This window comes from Arvicanthis niloticus, chromosome 27, assembly GCF_011762505.2.
Source record: "Arvicanthis niloticus isolate mArvNil1 chromosome 27, mArvNil1.pat.X, whole genome shotgun sequence".
Taxonomy (NCBI): Eukaryota; Metazoa; Chordata; class Mammalia; order Rodentia; family Muridae; genus Arvicanthis; species Arvicanthis niloticus.
In genome coordinates, this window is record NC_133435.1 from 24,310,587 (window position 1) to 24,329,276 (window position 18,690).

Sequence of the window (18,690 nt, forward strand, 5' to 3'; positions counted from 1 at the left end):
CCACCCAGGCTTCCTGAAATGGTGAGCCAACATGCCAGGGGCGTCTGGCACCCAGCCAGGCACTATCTTGAGTTCCGTTCCCCACAATTTTATCTGCAGTATCTAGAACAAAAAAGTAATTTCAGACAGGAATCTAAATTTTAAGCTAGAACAAGGAATCAGGCTTCAGACTTACAAATGACCTTGGGCTAGGTCAGGGAAGTAGGCTCAGATACTTTGGTCATCCTGATAAGGCCTTAGAAACAGTGATCATGGGAGTGTTCACGAAATTGGGTTTAATGCCTTGCTTTTTCTTTGACTATTTGTGTTTATTGTATTGCTTGTTCCTTGACTATTTGCGTCTATTGTATTGCTAGATCCTCAACCTAGAACTATCCTTAATACTTGCATGTAACCAAAATGGTATAAATGCATAAAGGAAGAGGGGGATGGGATGGGAGTTCTAGGGAGGGAAAATGGGGAAAGGGGATGACATCTGTATTGTAAATAAATAAAATATTCAATAAAAATTAAAACTGATTTCTGTCCAATAACACAGAACCTGCTCTTTCTTGTCAGTAAAGCCTCATAAAGCAACTAGCCCCTTTGGTTTCTTTCATTGTATCTTAACATAACTAGGAGTTAAGCTTTACCCCATATCCTTAGGCTCAATATATAAGTAGATCCCACCTTTTCAGTGGTATCTTTCCTCCTTTTTCCCCTTTCCCCAGAATATTTTATGGAAGATCTTTCATTGTTCTCTTCTCTGTATGCAATGGCTACTACACATTGCCAAGGTCGACTCCAGTGCTGTATGTAAGTGTAATGCTCTTCCTAGTCTAAAGCTTTGCTTTCTAGAGTTTCAGGTAACCACAGTTAACCATGGCCTAAAAATGGTAGGTGGGAAATTTTAGAAATAAATAACTCATAAATTTTAAGTGGAATTACCAGTCTAAGTGGTACAATAAAGTCTAGCCTGGAACCTGAATCATCCTTCTACCCAGCTTATCCACTTTGTATACATCACCTGACAGGTTCTTCTTCCTAGCCATCTTGGTTGACAACAACTGTGCTGCTATCACAGTGTTTCTGCTTAAGCAGCTATTATTTTAACTAATGGCCTGAAGTATAGGTACAATAATCGTTAGCATCAGAAGCTGTTTATAGTCAGCTTCTGAATCTACTGATGACATCATTCCTAGGCAACAAGCACCCTCCTGTGTTTGTTGCCATGGCAACCATGGCACACCCCCAGCACATGCATTACCTGCATCACCTGCATGCGTGCATCACCACCTTTGCTACCTACATCATTGTCCAGATAAAAGACACAGACCCTCACCCATAGCTCTCTTTTCTCTTCCTTGCTTCTTCTCTTTCAGTAAAAACCTCCTAATGTGAGAACTGCTTTGGCTTGGTGTGATCTATCTAGAAACTAACAGCAATGTTGGCAATTCAGATAAGGATAATGGTCATGTTGAAGGGAAGCCATGACTTGGCTCCTGTACATGAAAAGGTGAATGAGGTAAGACAGAGAGAGAGAGAGAGAGAGAGAGAGAGAGAGAGAGAGAGAGAGAAAGAGAAAGAAAGAGAGAGGAGAGAGAGGGAGAGGAAGAGAGAGATAGAGATAGAGATAGAGATAGAGAGAGAGAGAGAGAGAGAGAGAGAGAGAGCACACACCCATAAACACATTGCTTTCATTGCAGTATATTGTTAGGATTGTAACTTATTCTGGGCTATTGTTCATCTCTTACTGTACCTAAATATAGATTAAATATTCCCACATCTATGCATAGAAAATACATAGTGTGAGTAGAATTTGGTACTAACTAGGACTTCAGGCATTCACCGGAGTAGCTGGGCTGTGTCCCCTGAAGAAAAGAGAGAGGATTGCTGCATGTATTTTAAAGCCATTCCCTTCTTTTATTCTCTAGGACACACAGGTAATGTTCATCACAAGAGTCTATCACCAGTGAACTTGACCACAGAAGAAAAGGCTCTTAGACTTGAGGAATGATCAAAGCCTACTATTGCAACTGTTGGAGAAGCTACTGAATAGTTGACAGGTCAGGTCTTGTTGGGCCCCATTTTGGCCCTGGTTTGGGCCTTGTGGACAAACCCGAGCCTGGCTCGAGTTTCTGAGGCCTTGTGGGAGAGCCTAAGCCTGGCTTGAGTTTTGAGACCTACCTCAGTCACTTTTATACCATGGTGACACAGTTGATGCAAAGCTTTGCTATTGGCCCTGTCAGTCACCTCATACTCTCTGTCACCCTTCCCTGCCTCCTATGTTATCTCACCCTACCAGAAATCCCCCTCCCTATGTTCTGAATTTTTATAAGCTAGAGGCTGATGCAATAAAGTTGAGTTTCTGCTTCGATAAGACTTCTGGCCTGGTGTGTTTCTTTTGGGCTGTCAACACTCACCATCTAAAGAGACCCTGCTGGACCAGGAGCGCTCTCCTCTTGCCTGGACCTGCCGGCAGGGAGCCGACAAGGTCTGTTGATGATGAGCTGAGAATCCATGAGCAAATAGCTCTCAGACGTTTGCCTGTGTTAAAAAGTGTACTTTCCCTCAACTGCCCACTTATAAACAGTATAAATGTAACAACTTGTTTTGTTCTTAGAGAAGGCATTGCAACGTGTAAGGCATTTATTTTAATCTTCCTCTGATTAACAAAAGTAACATAAGTATATTGAAAAATTAACTTTGATTTCTTTTTTGTTTGTTTGTTTGTTTGTTTGTTTTTCGAGACAGGGTTTCTCTGTGTAGTCCTGGCTGTCCTGGAACTCACTCTGTAGACCAGGCTGGCCTCGAACTCAGAAATCCGCCTGCCTCTGCCTCCCAAGTGCTGGGATTAAAGGCGTGCGCCACCACTGCCCGGCAGATTTCTTTATTCTATTGAATGGATACCTTTTTTTTTTTTTTTTTTTTTTTTTAAATCATGTGTATGGTGTATGTGTATATGTTTGTGCGTACATGTGTATATGCATTTATACATGGAGGCCTGATATCACTGTGGGGTGTCTTCCTCAGTCACTTTCCAATTTAACTTTCAAGACAGGGTCTCTTATTGAACCTGGAGCTCACCAATTAGTGAGTCTGGCTGGCCATTGGACTTCAGGGATCTGTCTTGCCTCTGCCTCCCTTCCTTGCCCTCCAGAGCTATGGTTTCATATGTATACATCTGTCCCTGGCTTTTACCAAGTGCTAGAGATCTGAGCTCAGGCACTTATGCTTATTGGCAAGCACTTTACTGACTGAATTAGGTTTGGAGACATCTTTTTTTCCTTTTTCTTTTATAATTTTTAAAATTGATTATTTGTGAATTTCACATCATGCACCACAATTCCACTTATTTTCTAGTTCTTCCGTATCTGCCCACCACCCTTTTAACCTACCCCCAAAAGAAAATAAAACAACTAAAATTAAATTTAAAAAAGACAAAAAATATCATCTAGTGAAAGCTACAGTGCATCACACAATATACTCTTTTGTCCAAACAGCTTTGCTTGTAATGTTTATTTCATTGAGTCATTGGTTTGGCTCAAGGCCTTTGTCACCTGTTACACTATCAATAATGAATCCTCACCAGGACTCCTCTCAGATATTCTACTGTTGCCTGAGTTGTGGAGATACTGACTTTACCTCATTGCCCCAGCAAGGGGTGAGGCCAGCTCTCTTCCTCTCTTGCTGCTTGGACTAGCTTTGCCTAGCTGCTCAGGTGAGGGGCAGCTCCAGCTCAGCTCAGCCATTAGACATCAACATGCCTCAGGTGGCAGCCCAGACCATAGGAGGATGTCTTCATGATCTTTGGTGGTATCATGGGCCACAGACAGTGACACGGATCCCTGATTTGGTAGGGCCATGAACACAGACATGGCTCTCTACAGCAGCACAGGCCCAGATACCACCATGGCCTTGGGTGACAGTGCAGTTCACTCACATCAAGCTGTTACTAACAGCCATTGAGTCTCCAGTTTTGTCTCTCTTCACAGTACACAAACTGCTAATCTTTTCTTTCTTTCTTTCCCATCTTTCTGCCATATACTTGCTCATTACAGTGGTACTTCAGGATGGACCTGTGACCTCTGGCTGTCCTTTGTGCAGGCCTGCTTGTATACATTTCTTAAATGTATCTTAAAAGTATCACAGACTATTGGGTAGAGAACTCAGCTAAAACAAACTAAGGATGATTGTTCTGCTTTTTGTACCTAAAGGACAATCATTTAGATTGTTAGCACCATCTGCATTTCAGAAAAACAATAGCAGCAACAACCACAATAGTAACAACAACAGAAACAACAGCAGCAACAAGAACAGCAGCAACCGCAAGAAGAGAAACAACAACAACAAAATTAACAACAATAATAACAACAGTAACAGCAGCAACAACAACAGCAATAGTAACATAGCAACAGCAACAGTAACAACAGCAGCAGCAACAGCAATAGTAACATAGCAACAGTAACAACAGCAGCAGCAACAGTAATAGTAACATAGCAACAGCAACAGTAACAACAGCAGCAGCAACAGCAATAGTAACATAGCAACAGTAACAACAGCAGCAGCAACAGTAATAGTAACATAGCAACAGCAACAGTAACAACAGCAGCAGCAACAGTAATAGTAGCAATGGCAACAAAGATACCCAAAACCCCAAAATGGTACAATTTTTGATTGTATATGAAGTAATAATATATATTAGTGGAAAAATCCCGTTAATAAAACAATAAATTTTATTTATATCTCTGAAGGAACAGATAAGATTATGTAGATTTAATCCAAAAATATCTTCTGCATTTGCCAAAGTATGCATTTTAAAATTAATTATTGTTAAATTATTAAAATTATTTAAAATATATTCATCTGGTCTGAATGAAGTTAATTTGCTTTAGCATTTCCTGGAAGTGTTCATGACGTCAGCTCTATGCACTTACAAGAAAAAGGATTCAGCATATTTAAGAGATAAGAGACCTTGATACTCTACCTGATAATTTTCAGATAAGCATCATTAAGCAAGAATTAGGAGATTTCCCATTTTTGTGACACACGTTTACCTCTCAGCCTGAATATTTGACTCTCATTACAGTGTTGCTCATTTAATACTTAAAAAATAATTAAATCTGGTCATTTCATTGGCCAGGTAATTGTATGAAAATAAATATTTAGTTGTTAGCTAGAAGTTTTATATGCTACCAGCTTCTTTAGCCATAAGGCCTTCATCTGGGGTCACATACTTCTCTGCATTCAGAGAAAAAAATGTCACACACACACACACACACACACACACACACACACACACACACATACTTCATATATATGGAAAGATAACTTTATACTTTGGCCAAAGCTGGAAAGAAGGAAATTCCCAGTCTGCCCTGCTGTGCCCACAGCAGTGTTACAACTTACAGAAGAATGAAACTAAAGCCAGGAAACACACACATGTCATTTAACTATGGTTCTGGACACATGAACAGACAAAGAGGCTTTCCCATGGTTCTACTCAGCACAATATTTTCTACAGGGTTCCTGTGGTGGTTTGAGTGAGAATCTTTCCCAAAGGCATATGACTGCTTGATTCCAAGTTAGTGGAATTACTTGAGAAGGATTAGGTGTGGCCTACTGGAGTAAATGTGGCCTTGTTGGAGTAAGTGTGTTTTGGGGTGGACTTTGGGGTTTCAAAAACCCATGCTAGGCCCAGTCTCCCTCCTCCCCCTCCCCCTCCCGTCCCCTCCCCTCCCCCTCCCCCTCCCCTCCCCCTCCCCCTCCCCTCCCCTCCCCCTCCCCCTCCTCTCCCCCTCCCCCTCCTCTCCCTCCCCTCCCCCCTCCCCTCCCCCCTCTCCCTCCCCCTCCCCCCTCCCCCTCCCTTCCCCCTCCCCCTCCCCTCCCCCTCCCCTCCCCTCCCCCTCCCCCCCTCCCCCTCCCCCTCCCCTGCTGCCTAAAGATTATGTTGCAAAGCTCTCGGCTGCTACTCCAGCACCATGCTGTCTGTTTCCTGCCAGAATGATTATGGACTGACTACCTCTTAAAAACTATAAGCAAGTCTTTTAAAAAATAATTTAGTTATAAGATTTACTTTGGCCTTGGTGTCCCTTCGTAACAATAGAACAGTGACTAAGACAGAAGTTGGTTCCAGGGACTGAGGTATTGCTGTAAGAGTCTTGACCATGTTCTGTTTAGAGGAACGTGGAAGTCATTGAGACTTTGGAATAGAAAATCTGTTGAATCCTTTGATAGGATTTAAGGAGCCATCCTAGTAGGAACATGGAAGACAGTGGTGCCAGAGGTGATTTGAAGCATATATGCCCTGCTCAAGAGGTTTTAGAGGGCAAGAATAATCGCAAGTGGCCTGGAGACCATTATTGTGATATTTTGGAAAAGAATGTGGCTACTTTCTCCTCAGTTATGAGTTCTGCCAAAGACTAAATTGAAGAGATTTGGAGTAACATCACTGGCAGAGGAGAGTTCAAGAAAACCGAGTATTGCCAGTGTAACATGGTCTTTAGCTATCACTCTCATGGAGATCTAGGATAAAAAGGAGCAAATTGGGCAAAGGGAACTACAAAATGTACATTTTGAAGGAGCCAAGGAAATGTAGGGTGGGAGCCAAGTCAAGTGCTCAAGATGATGAGAAGTTCAAAGAAAAGCCCAGTGCTAAGTAGAATGAAAAAGATGTGGTAGCCTCAGAGCAAGACCCCACCTGCTAAGCTTGCAATCTCTGAAGGGAAAGGGCTGGAGGTATTTCTCAGGCCTAACCAATGGAAACACTTAAAAAATATAATTCTAGGAGGGGCCAAACTCCAGCCCCAGTGATTGTAAGAACTTGGTAGAACTAGCTTTGCCTTCTTTCCCACTGCCCATCTCGGTGGCCCATAGAGTATTCCTGTTTGACTAGAACTCTGATTTTATTTTATTGTATGCTTTGAGGCATATATAATGATATAACACACACATCATGATATAACACACACACATATATACACACACACATACACACACATATATGTATGTATACACACACACACACACACACACACACACACACACATATATATATATATATATATACACACACACACACACACACACACACACACACACACACACACACAAAATGATTACCAAGCCTTATTGAACTGGTGCTAGAGTACAGGTTGAACATCTCTAATCCAAAAGGTCCAAAACCAAAAATACTTTCTGACATGACTACTTCTCTTTGGTAATACATGTGTATACCATGTTTCTTTTCCTCACTCATCTGTCAGTAGAACCTTAGTGTTGTAAATTTTGGCTGTTGTGGTTTTGTAGCAAGGAAGATGCAGTAAGGCCCGTCATCTGGACTCTTTGCTTTCATCTTCAGGGTGTACCCAGGGAGGGATTGCTGACCACATGATCTTCTGTTTCCATGTCTTCCATAATCACTACACCAATTTACTTCCACATTTCCTATTCTTGACAATTCACATGAGTTTATTTTTCTTCACATCCTCACTAAAGGTAATTGTTGGCATAAATTTTTTGCGACCTACTTTCAATAAGGGTTCAACCTTTCCTCTAGCCCACTACCCAGCAGAGGTAGTGGAAGAGAAAAGTTACTAGGATATGGGGGAAGTGGATCTGTTCAGCTATAGTTCTTTGGGGGAAAGCTCCATCTTCTTTCCTAGCAGTTGAGTCCCGTTACAAGCACCAAATATGACTCAGCAGCTGCAGACCAGTCCTCTCAGCAGACAAATACCAGGCACAAACCAGAAGCTGAAGTTCAATTCTGTAGAAACTACCAGGCTAGCCAACTGGCCTGAGGTGGGGCTGTAGAAGCTGCAAGCTACTGCAGGAACCTCATGAGCAGTTATTTGGCCAGTTTCTCTGTGGTGTCACCACTAGTGGAGATCAACAGTGTTATGTAAGGCAAACCAATACATGCATGTCTTTAGCAAAGAATAGCAAGGCAGAGGAAACCAAGCCAAATCCTCAGTGCTTGTCTCTCATTGTCTATGGGGTCACATTTATACTCCTTCATCATGAATTCTTTCACATGTTTGCTATATCAAAACATCCTCTCACCTGTGTCTGCTTTAGCAAAACATTCTTTCATTTATATGCCCCAGCAAAACATCATTTGACATAACTAACTTTCTAAAGAAACTAGAAGTTTCCACTATAGGCAATGCTATATTATATTTTAGTAAATTTGTATATAAAACTGAATTTCATCATGTGGAATTTTCTGCATGTAGTGCATTATTCCTCCAAGAGTATCAGATTTCAGAGCATTTTTGATTAGGAATACTCAAGTTTATGTTCCAGCCTCAGCTCAGTAGGGCTTAGGACAGAATTCCAATGGTTTTATACTAACACATTTATTAGTTCTGCAGTCCTTGATGTCACTGTCTTTACTGCATATCATTTGGTGTGTCAAGAAGATAGGATGAATACATTTTATATTTTCACCCACTCAGGGGAGCTAGGAGAGGGAGCTAGGCCAAGGTGGGTAAGACACTTGAAGCTCCAGGAGTCTTTAACCTCCTCCTGTGTTTAACTGAGTCCTACCATTGTAGGGACCTCAGCTTCCTTAAAAGAATATGGTCATAGTTCTAGGTGCCATGTGTCATAAGGAGATGTAAGAAGACTCCTTTTTACTTTAGAGACATGTAGGGTAGAATATAATGCAGTGCTAGGGAAGACAGTGGCAGTAAAAAGCAGAGCAGAAAGCAAGAGTAGCCTTGAGCAGCAAGGTATAGGTATGTCTCTGGGGCTGGGAAAAGTACTGATGTGTGATGCCTGCTAGTTTCCTTTTGTGAACATTCCTACCATTGGCAAATTCATTACGTTAACATGATGTTCCTGGAATGAAACTTCGAGATGGCACATGCCCTGTGAACTGACCAAGAGCCTGATCTTGTGTGCCTAAATGAGGAAAGGTGGTGGAGGTCCCCCTCAAGCTTAGAGGGTAGAGCTATCTTGGGCTCCTCTCATGCTCTCAATTTAGCTTTTAGTGCCATCTATCATGACTACCTGGCCCTTAATATCAGCATCATACCCAGTGAACATCTGGAGAGACAAAAGCCAGGATTGCAAGTTCAGTTGAGGCTGCTTGGTGGTTGATCCTTGAGGATGCCAGTCAACCCTTCAGCCTCATTCCCACACTTGAGTGGTTGGAATTGAAAGTTGTCCTTCTCCTATATCATTCTGTCTCTGAAATGTTATGAGAAAGAATCTGGGCTTCTTTAACTTAGTTGTTTGTTTATAGTTTTCCCAGGTTTTCATGTTTTTCTTTTCCTCAAAATTTCCAAGATCTTTTTTTTTTCTTCTCTTAAGAAAACACTGGGGGCTGGAGAGAGAGAGTTTAACAGTTAAGAGCTCTGACTGCTCTTCCACAGCGCCTGAGTTCAATTCCCAGCAACTACATGGTGACTCACAACCATCTGTAATGGGATCCAATGCCCTCTTCTGGTGTGTCTGAAGACAGCTACAGTGTACTCACATATATAAAATAAATAAATAGTAAAAAAGAAAAGAAAACGCTGGTTAGTTTAATAGAACATTGTTTGGAAACCCTTTTGGGCTTCAGAGAGCAAAGACTTTCTCTGCTAGATACCTAAGAGACAGCAGTGTGCTCGTTAGGTAATGAGGTTCATAGCCCTTAAGCTTCATGTTACTTTTGAATCCTCATTCTACTCAATCAAGATAAATAGAAAGGAAAGAAAGAAGGAGGACGGGGTAACTAGGAAAGACGGTTACGAGGAAGTATGGGGGAGAGGAAGTTAGAAAAGAGGGGAGAAATGAAGCAGGAAGCGAAGGGGATGGGAAGGACCGTCTGCTGGATTCTGTTTTCTTAAGCTGGGTGCTTTCCCTCCTCCTGAAGCCCAAGATTTTGTCTGTGTTTTAACCTCTGCACATGGAAGACTAATCATAATTCCCAGGAGCAACATAATTTACTTTGACTACTGTTTGCAAACACAATCTGAAAGAAAGCATGTAACCCTGAAAAATTGACTTAGCAATAAACACTCTCTCAGGATCATGGCTCCTTTGCAGCTGAGGTTGGTGGAAGTGTGTCCTGGACTCTCACTCTGCATAGCCCATTGAGGTCATTGAGGTTCCCCTTAGAGTCCAGTGTCTATCCAAAGGGCTCTGTAGATGAGGGAATGGTGACTTGCATGGTCTGTAGGCAACGCAAACTCAAAAGCTGGCTATCTCCTTGTCAGTGAGCTTAGAATCAGCCACAAGATAAAGGAAGAGTATAGGAGAAAATGCAAGCATGACTTGGCTAGCCTACGTGGCACACTGTGCTTCTACATAAGAAGCATGGCACTCCATGCTCCTGAGTATTCTTGGAAGTTAGAACACTGAATTCTGAAGTAATATGAGTAGCGAGTAGCTGGCCTGCTGAGGATTCTGCCCTCTCCATGTCTCCTTTTATGTACATAGAGATCCTGGTAGTAATGAGAACTCACTGTGAGTCCAAGGTAATGTGCTAAGCAGTCACAGTTAATGGGCTGCCACTATATAAGTGTTTGTTCACACATAATAAAGCAGACCCTGTTCCCTGAAACCATCCTTGAAGTGTTCATACCCACGACTCTTACAGACCTACTGGCACTGAAGCCCAGGGAGCGGGTGGGAGGGACTGCCTAGTATTGGCAGCAGAAAAGCAAGAACCTGAGGGAAGACCTAAAAGTCTTTTGAGTTATAAACCTGATTTTTAAAAATGCTTCTAAATTAGATAGCAAAGAATTGAGGAATGAGTAGACGGTTTTTGGATGTTCATGTAGGAGTCAGAGTTTGATGTGGGAGGTCTTCCTCATTTGATCTCCATCTTATTTCTTGAGGCAGGACCCTGAGTAAACTTCTTCCTGCACTTGTGCAAAAATTACAAACACGAGTCGAGTTTGCATTTGCAACCCTCCAGTGCTCCGAAAGCTCTCCTTGCACTGCCGTCTGGGATTCTGGGCCTGCTGCCACTGCCATCTTGTTCATTCAAGCCTCTTGGGCCAGGAGGCTGCCCCTCCCCTCTGCAGATTTCTTTGCATGCTGAACCACAGGCAGGCAACGCTTGTTTGCTGTCAGCTGAGAGGCTGGAAAAAAAAAAAACAAAAAAAACGAGGCCACGTGCTGTCATTGAACGCAGCAGCCTTTGGTGAGGTGCAGAACTAAGAGATATGCAAATGAGGCCAGCCAACCCTGAGCTTTAATTGGTCTAGATGAAGTGCCTTTGGATCTTAAATTATCTGAAAACTCCAAGGGCCTCCTTTTGCCCTTTTTAAAGCCCAGCGTCAAGTTCATTAGCTTAGAAGCGGTGCTTGACAAGATCCCGAGATAATTGGGACTTTGATATGGTATTGGCTGCTCAAGTTTAAGCCAAAGAAGTGATGGAAGGTTTTGAAGTCCTAATAATTTAAAAAATACATTAAAATTTAACTGGTCCATAATTGTAGATATCTATGGGGTATAGTGTAACACTCACATACAAATATACAAGTCACAATGATAAGATCAGGTAACTGGCATGTCCAGAACTTCAAACACTTATCATTTCTTCATGTGAAGAACACCCAAAATGTTCTTTGCTTTCTGTTTTCAAATATATGATTAATTGTTTCAGCTATAGTTATCCTCTCCCATTACAAGGCATTAGCTGTTATTCCTCCCAGTCAGCCTCCTTGTATCCATTGGCTATGTTTTTCCACATCTCTCCCATCCTTTAGTAGCTACTATTCTGAATTTATATCAACCCTGTTAGTTTCCTGGTATGGATCATGTGGGACCTGCCTTGCTGTGCCAGCTTTATTTTACTTACCATGACATCCTATAAGCTGGTCTATGTTACTACAAGATGAAAAACTTCGTTCTTTTTCATGAGTTGTTACATTCTGTTGTAGAGCAAATATTCTACATTTTTGTTATCCATTCCTCTATTGATGGAAAGCTACTCTGGTGTCATATGGTTGATAATCATGCTTCAGTGGACATGGAGTGTAGATATCGTATCAACATGCTATTTTTTTTTTTAAATAAATCCTCATGGTGAAACTCCCGGCTCATAGGTAGTTCTGTTTATAGTTCTTCAGTCCCCATACCATTGTCTACCTAAATGTGTAGATCATTTTGCTACCACCTGTGTATGAGGGTTCCCTTTCTCCACATCTTCATGCCCTCAGTAGACGTGTGGGATGTTGTGTTGGTAGTAGCCCCAGATGGTATCTTAATGTGGCTTTAAGTACTATTTCCTCCATAAATATTGATGCTAAACAATTTTCCAGATATACCCTGGCCGTTTGTATAACTTCTTTTGAGAAACGGCTATCGATATCAGTAGCCTATTTTAAAACCATACCTTCTTTTATTCTTTTTCTTTTAGCTGCTATAGTTGGGATTTCATACTGATTTTTGATATTGGTCCTTTTCATATGGATAATTTCAAATATTTATTATTATCTTGTAAGTTGCCCTTTTATGCTTTTGAGTATTTCCTTTACGGGGAAGAAGCTTTTTACTTTGCTAATAGTCCCCTTTATTTATGTTTGCTTTTATTGCCTGGGCTTTTGGGGAATTATGAAAAACATTCCTTTACCCTTTCCCAATCTCCTGAGGTGTTTTAACCATTTTATTTTTAGCAGTTTCTAAGTTTTAGATTTTATATTTAAGTCTGTGATCTATCGTTAGTTGATTGTTGCATGACGAGATACAGTGATTTGGTTTCTTTCTTTTTGTTTGTGAAAAAAACAAACTGAACCACTGGATGTGCACAACTACAAGTAAAGAATTTGGACCCTGTTTGTTCCTAGTCAAAGTCTACGCATTTCATATTGGAGACACTTAGGAATGTTTAACATATGTAAGAATCAGCTCACTCTACAGTTAATAGGAGCTGTCAAGACTTAATTATTAGGGTTCTATGTTGTATGTGATAAATATTTACTAGTTTTAAAAACTGTAACAAGGTCTCTGTGTAGGGGTGAATGTTTTGGTCTTCTCAGTTATGGTAAAGAAACAGAGATGTCAGATTTAGCCATTCATTGTCTTAGGGTTTTTATTGCTATGATTAATCACCATAACGAAAAGCAACTTTGGGAGAAAAAGGTTTATTTCAGCCTACAGCTCTTAGGTCATATCTGTTACTGAAGGAAGTGAGGACAGAAACTCAAGGCAGACAAGAAATGTGGAGGCAAGAAATAAAGTAGAGGCCATGGAGAAGTTCTACTTACTGGCTTGCTCCTCATGGCTGGTTCAGTCTGCTTCCTTATAGTGCTCAGGACTGCTGGCCATAATGGGTTGAACTTCCCACATCAATAATTAAGAAAATGTCCTATTGGCTTGCCCATAGGACAATATTATGGATATTTTCCTAAGATTCTTTCTGGATAGATGATTATACCTTGATCATTGAGTAGATACAAAAAGATTACCTTTTGTATAGGTTCTTTAGTATAAAAAAAAACTTATTGTTTGAAGAGACAATAAAGGAATATGCAATAAAAAGTATAGAGAAAACCATAACAGAGGGGTCAATAGCTACTTCATACAACTGTCTTGAATGTTGTGTTTTGTATATGTTTTTATTTTATGTGTGTGTGCTTTCCTGCAAGCTGCCCTTGACCCTCCTCCTGCATTCCCATAGTCTATTCATTCTGTGTCTCATGTGTGTCCCAGTGATGAAACTCAGGTCTTTAGGCTTGGTAGCAAGAGATCCACTGAGTCATCTCACCAGCCCTAAAATATTTTGTTTCACTTCCTATATTTTTTTAATGTTGTAAGTTTTATTTTTTTCCTTTGTTTGTTTGTAATTTGTACTGACTTTTTTTTCTTGTTTGGAACAAATGTCTACTTTTTACCCAATTTTGTATATATAATTTTACTTTTTAAAACATTAATAGATATTATTTAATGGTTTTATGATTCCATAGCCCATGATCATAATTTCTAACAGATTTTATTGTTTCCCCTTTAGTTGTTCTTCCTCCTTTTCTTCCTTCTTTCTTCATTCTTTCCTTTTTTTTTCTGTTTCTCTTTCCTTATGACACTGGGGTTAGAATCCAGCATTTTTTTTTAAATTGGATATTCTACTTATTTATGTTATCCCCTTTCTCCATCCCCTTCCAGGAACTCCCTATCCTATCCCCACTCCTGCTGCTTCTATAAAGCTGTGCCTCCACCCACTCACCAGTCCCCCCTCCCCATGCTCAAATTCCCCCACACTGGGGCATCCTGTCTTCACGGGACCAAGGACCACCTCTCGTACCAATCTTTCCATGTAAAGCTTTCTTCACCTGACTCACAGACTAACAGATTATTTACTGTGAGGTTGTAAAGTGTGTGTGTGTGTGAATGTGTGTGTGTTTGTTTGTGTGTGTGTGTGCGCGCGTGCGTGCGTGTTTTGTAGTTATGGGTTTCCTTGGGGAATTTGTTCTGCTTCTAGGAGTTGGTAATTATACCATGGAAAGAATGGGCTGCCTCACAGTTTGTTTTCAGGATCCAGGGAGGTGAAATGACATGTGGAAGGATGCTGTAAATGACCAGCTGTCAGTTGTCATCCTGCCATGCATACTCTGACAATGATATGCCCTCTGTTCTATTCTCTTCTCACTAGTAAAGTGTCCTTGGGCCTACTTATCTTTACCAGCAACACTGGGAAATACACGAAACTCTCAAAATTCCTGTAGATCTGCACTGGGTGAGTGTTCTTTTATCACAGAATTAGAACTATTTCATTATGAATGTTTAAATATCAATGACCTGAAGAACTACTGGTCACCATGAAGACCATGCCTAGTGAACGTTTTCTTTCACTGACATGTGTTTATTATTTTTGCATTTACATTTGTGTGAATCACTTATTTCATAGCCATGAATGATGAGGACCTTACTTTTTAATTGATGGCATTTTGTTTTTTAGTGGAGCGCTATGAATAAGAAGTACAGCATGTAGCTACAGTTTAATTATTTTGTCCCGGTCATGTGTGCTGTGAGGGTGCATCGGGTCAAACAGGTGATCAATACACCAGCAAATGTCAAGAAATTGTAAGGATCATACAATTTTGATAATATGAATTACAAAAGTATGTTTATGTCATATTTTTAGTCTATGGTTTTTCTTATCCTTTCATATTTTATAGTTTAAGCAATGTTAAGTAATTTTGGGGGGAAAAAGATTCTTAGCCCCTCATGGAGGCAGTAGTGACCTGGGCAGGGCACATGGGTGACTTAGCTGTGAGCCTGGTGAGCCACATCCCTCCAGGCTCTGCACTCTGGTGCAGTACAGGAGCGGAGACTGTCTGATTGGCATGACAGTGAAGCATTTCTTGAGCCAGAGAGTACTCCCAAGTTCCTGAAGCACTCGTTCACTGTGTCCTGGCAATGGTACCTGAATCCCTATAGCAAACATGTCTTAAATGAAGACATAGTGCACCTGAAGTGACCCTTGACCAGAAACCACTGTCCCAGAGACTCCTGACCAAGACCAACATGACCAATGATGACACATTGGGCAGAACAACTGTCAACATTGCTCACTTGGACCACATCCTGGAAGACTCCATTGAGGACCCACAGACTTGACCATGACCAGCTTCACCCGGAACAGCAACCACACCCCACTGGTGGTTGTGGAGAAACACTGCATTTACTGTGTGAACTCTAAAGACAGCTGTTGGACTGAAATCCCTTGGCTAGCCTGGGTCTCCTCCAGCTTATTTGATGTCTCCAGAGGCACCCAGGAATTTGGTCTTGGCTGCATCAGAAAAAATGTGACCAAGACAATGAAGGGCTTTCAGTACATGTTGGCCAAGGTACACGATGAGGCCCCTTCTAAAACCCTATTGAGACATCAATAGAGGTCAAAGAGACAGCAAAGGAGACTGTACTGACAGTTATAGACAAGGACAAGGATCTGGCCAATGAGGCCACCACCACATAACAGCAGCAGAAAATCACAGAGTCAGAACCAGTGTGGCTCAGCCTCCTCTCCCTTCTCCACACTGTACTTGATTATTAAAAAATTAAGCTTGAGCCCTCTCTGTTGTCTGTGTGGTGAGTTAGGATGGGTGTCCTGTTCACTATCTGCAGTAAACCAGGCTCAACGTTCACTGAGCCAACCTGCCTATTCTTCCATGGTCACAAGCAGTGCATAGGTAAAGTGCTAATACACTGTAATCTGTATATTCTACTAGAACAGGGTTCCTTATGTTATTCTCTGTTGTGTCTCAAGTACTGTGACTAGTATTTAGCATATAACTGGCACTCAGTAAACATTTGATTTTGTTGACCCCCACAAAAATGATTCTTCCAAAATCATGATCTTTTTCTTTCTTACCCAGTAGGAGGTTTTTTCCCCCTCTTAGACTTGAAAACGCTTCTTCCTGTACACAGCTGTATCTTACATACAGTTAATCATAGAAATTGCCAGAGTCTATATTTTGGGGCTGAGCATAGCTTGAAAGAACAGACAAAAACCACAGAAGTAGATAATTAGGAAGAAAGTGATAACACATGCTAGTACTAAGAAGATGGCTGCTTCCATCCCCAGTTCTGATGAACGTGTTGGCTATGAGGACTCTTGGGGACATCCTCATGAAAGCTCCAGTGGTACACTTTAAGGAGAAAACATAGAACACCCAGGGCTTGGGAGAAGAATCCATGGGACCCAGTACAGGTGACCGATATCTAGAAATTCTTGCCTAGCCTCAGAAGCTTCTGGATCTTGCCCTGTGAGTCAGGTGTGTGATGTTTTGCACTGTTCTGCTCTGCTCTGAGTCCCGGATACAGATGCAACACTCACCCTCTTGAAGTCAAGGCTCTCTTTCTCCTTTCTCGATGAGTTCATCATCCTGATGAGTGTTTATGACCAGTGAACCAGCCTGCTTCCTGGAAAGCCTGAGCTGTTGGTGTCTGGACAACATCCTTAAAAGGTATTTGGTTTTCCACCATGTCACTGTATTCAAAGATGGTCCTTCTCTGCTCTCTGGAGGGAATGTTATCTATTGAGTGAGGCTTCAAGAATGTTTCTGTAAGAAGCCATGATAAACTGATATTCTCTGAATACAAAGCTCTGTGTCTAAGTCATTTGTTGTCTAGGGCACCCTCACTCTGCCAAGCTTCCATGAGAAACCTGTTGTAGGGTATTTCTTGGTTGACTGGTAATACTTATCGTTTTGGTTATAATCATACAGATAAACAATTTCAATCCAGGCATCTGTGTGACATGTACTGACTTTTAAGTTTCAAGCAACTCCCTTTATTGAGCTCCTGAGTTGCATGCTGGACCCAACAGTGTCAGTAACCATCTTAGTGCACTGCATCTCAATTCTTGACCACTGGGTATAGTTGAGGTTATTACTAGTATTGAAGAAGAAAGATACCCTCTCTCAATGATAGCAACCTCCTGGTATGGCTTGTTAGAGCTGTCATAGGTTGGGTTAAAGTATTAGATTCCTCTTGAAGAGGCCAGAGTAGGAAGAGACAGTGATGGGCCTGGCTGTTAGAAGGTACATGCTTTGCTTTCAGTCTCTTTCTAAATAAACTGAGTTTGGGGATTAAGATCATACACTGAAGCTTAAAAAAAGATATGATTTTCTGAGTGTGTGTGTGTACAGGTGTGTTTATCTTGAGTCTACTGCATAACTTTGGTTTTATATGCATCTTCATACAAGATTTCTCAATTTTTTGTTTTATTTATTTATTATTATTTATAATTTAAAATTTTTCTCTCATATATTACATCCTGACCACAGTTTCTCTTTCCTCTCCTCCTTCCAGCTTCTCCCCACCCCACTCCTCCCTTCTCCCCTAGATATATCACTCTCCTCCTCACTTCAGAAAAGAGCAGGCCTTGTAGGGACATCAACCAAACACAGCATAACAATCTACAAGCTACAATAAGACCAGGCACATAGCATCACATTAAGGCTGGACAACCCACTAGGAAGAAAAAGGGCCCACAAATAGGCCACAGAGTTGAGTCAGGGACAGTCCCTACCCCCACTTTTAAGATTTCAGGGTTTTTTTCCATGAAACTTTTAACTTTAATGAACTCCTGTCTGGTTTATATTAAATGTTTCAATCCCAATAGATGCATATCAGGTTATCCTTAATTCATTGAGATTGAACAAGCATTTTATTACAATTACAGATTCTGGGGCCAAGGAAATTAACAGATTACCTCGGGGTTCGTTTTCTCAACTCCACAATGCTAATGCTCAGATGAATGAATAGCCCAGAAAATAGTGATGAGTTTTGTGGTTGAGATTCAGAATCACATGGAGCGTCCTCCACTCACATGTGTGGCCCCTGGGTTAGGACAACTTAAATTTGGTTTCCCTGGAACTGGTGACTAGAGAGTTTACTCGGTGTCTCATTGCTAAGGCTTTCTTCTGATCGATCTTTCAGTTCACAACATTTTAGAGAGTGCTGCAAATGGATGGTGTGGGGGAGAGGCAAGCCATTTATGATAGTTGTAGAAGAAGCAATGTCCTTCATCATATTCTATTGACTAAAACAGCCACGGGCTCACTGAGTCTCAATTGAAAAGTATTTAAAAATATTCCTGGCATACAAGTGAGGGTTAAGAATGGACACACGAAGATGATGTTCCTAGGCAGCTTCTCTCAAGAGAAATCTTGATAAAAAGCAGTGAGATGGGAGATCACTGGACATGTGAGAGGTCACTCTTGACAACTGAAAAGTCTTTGATGTTAAATGCCTACAGAGCTAATATAC

General features: G+C 41.2%; 1 pseudogene; it reads left to right on the forward strand.

The window, feature by feature from the left end:
* Positions 1-1,447: 1,447 nt before the first annotated feature.
* Positions 1,448-15,970, forward strand: LOC143439542 (PRELI domain-containing protein 1, mitochondrial-like; annotated as a pseudogene).
* The last annotated feature ends 2,720 nt before the right edge of the window (positions 15,971-18,690 follow it).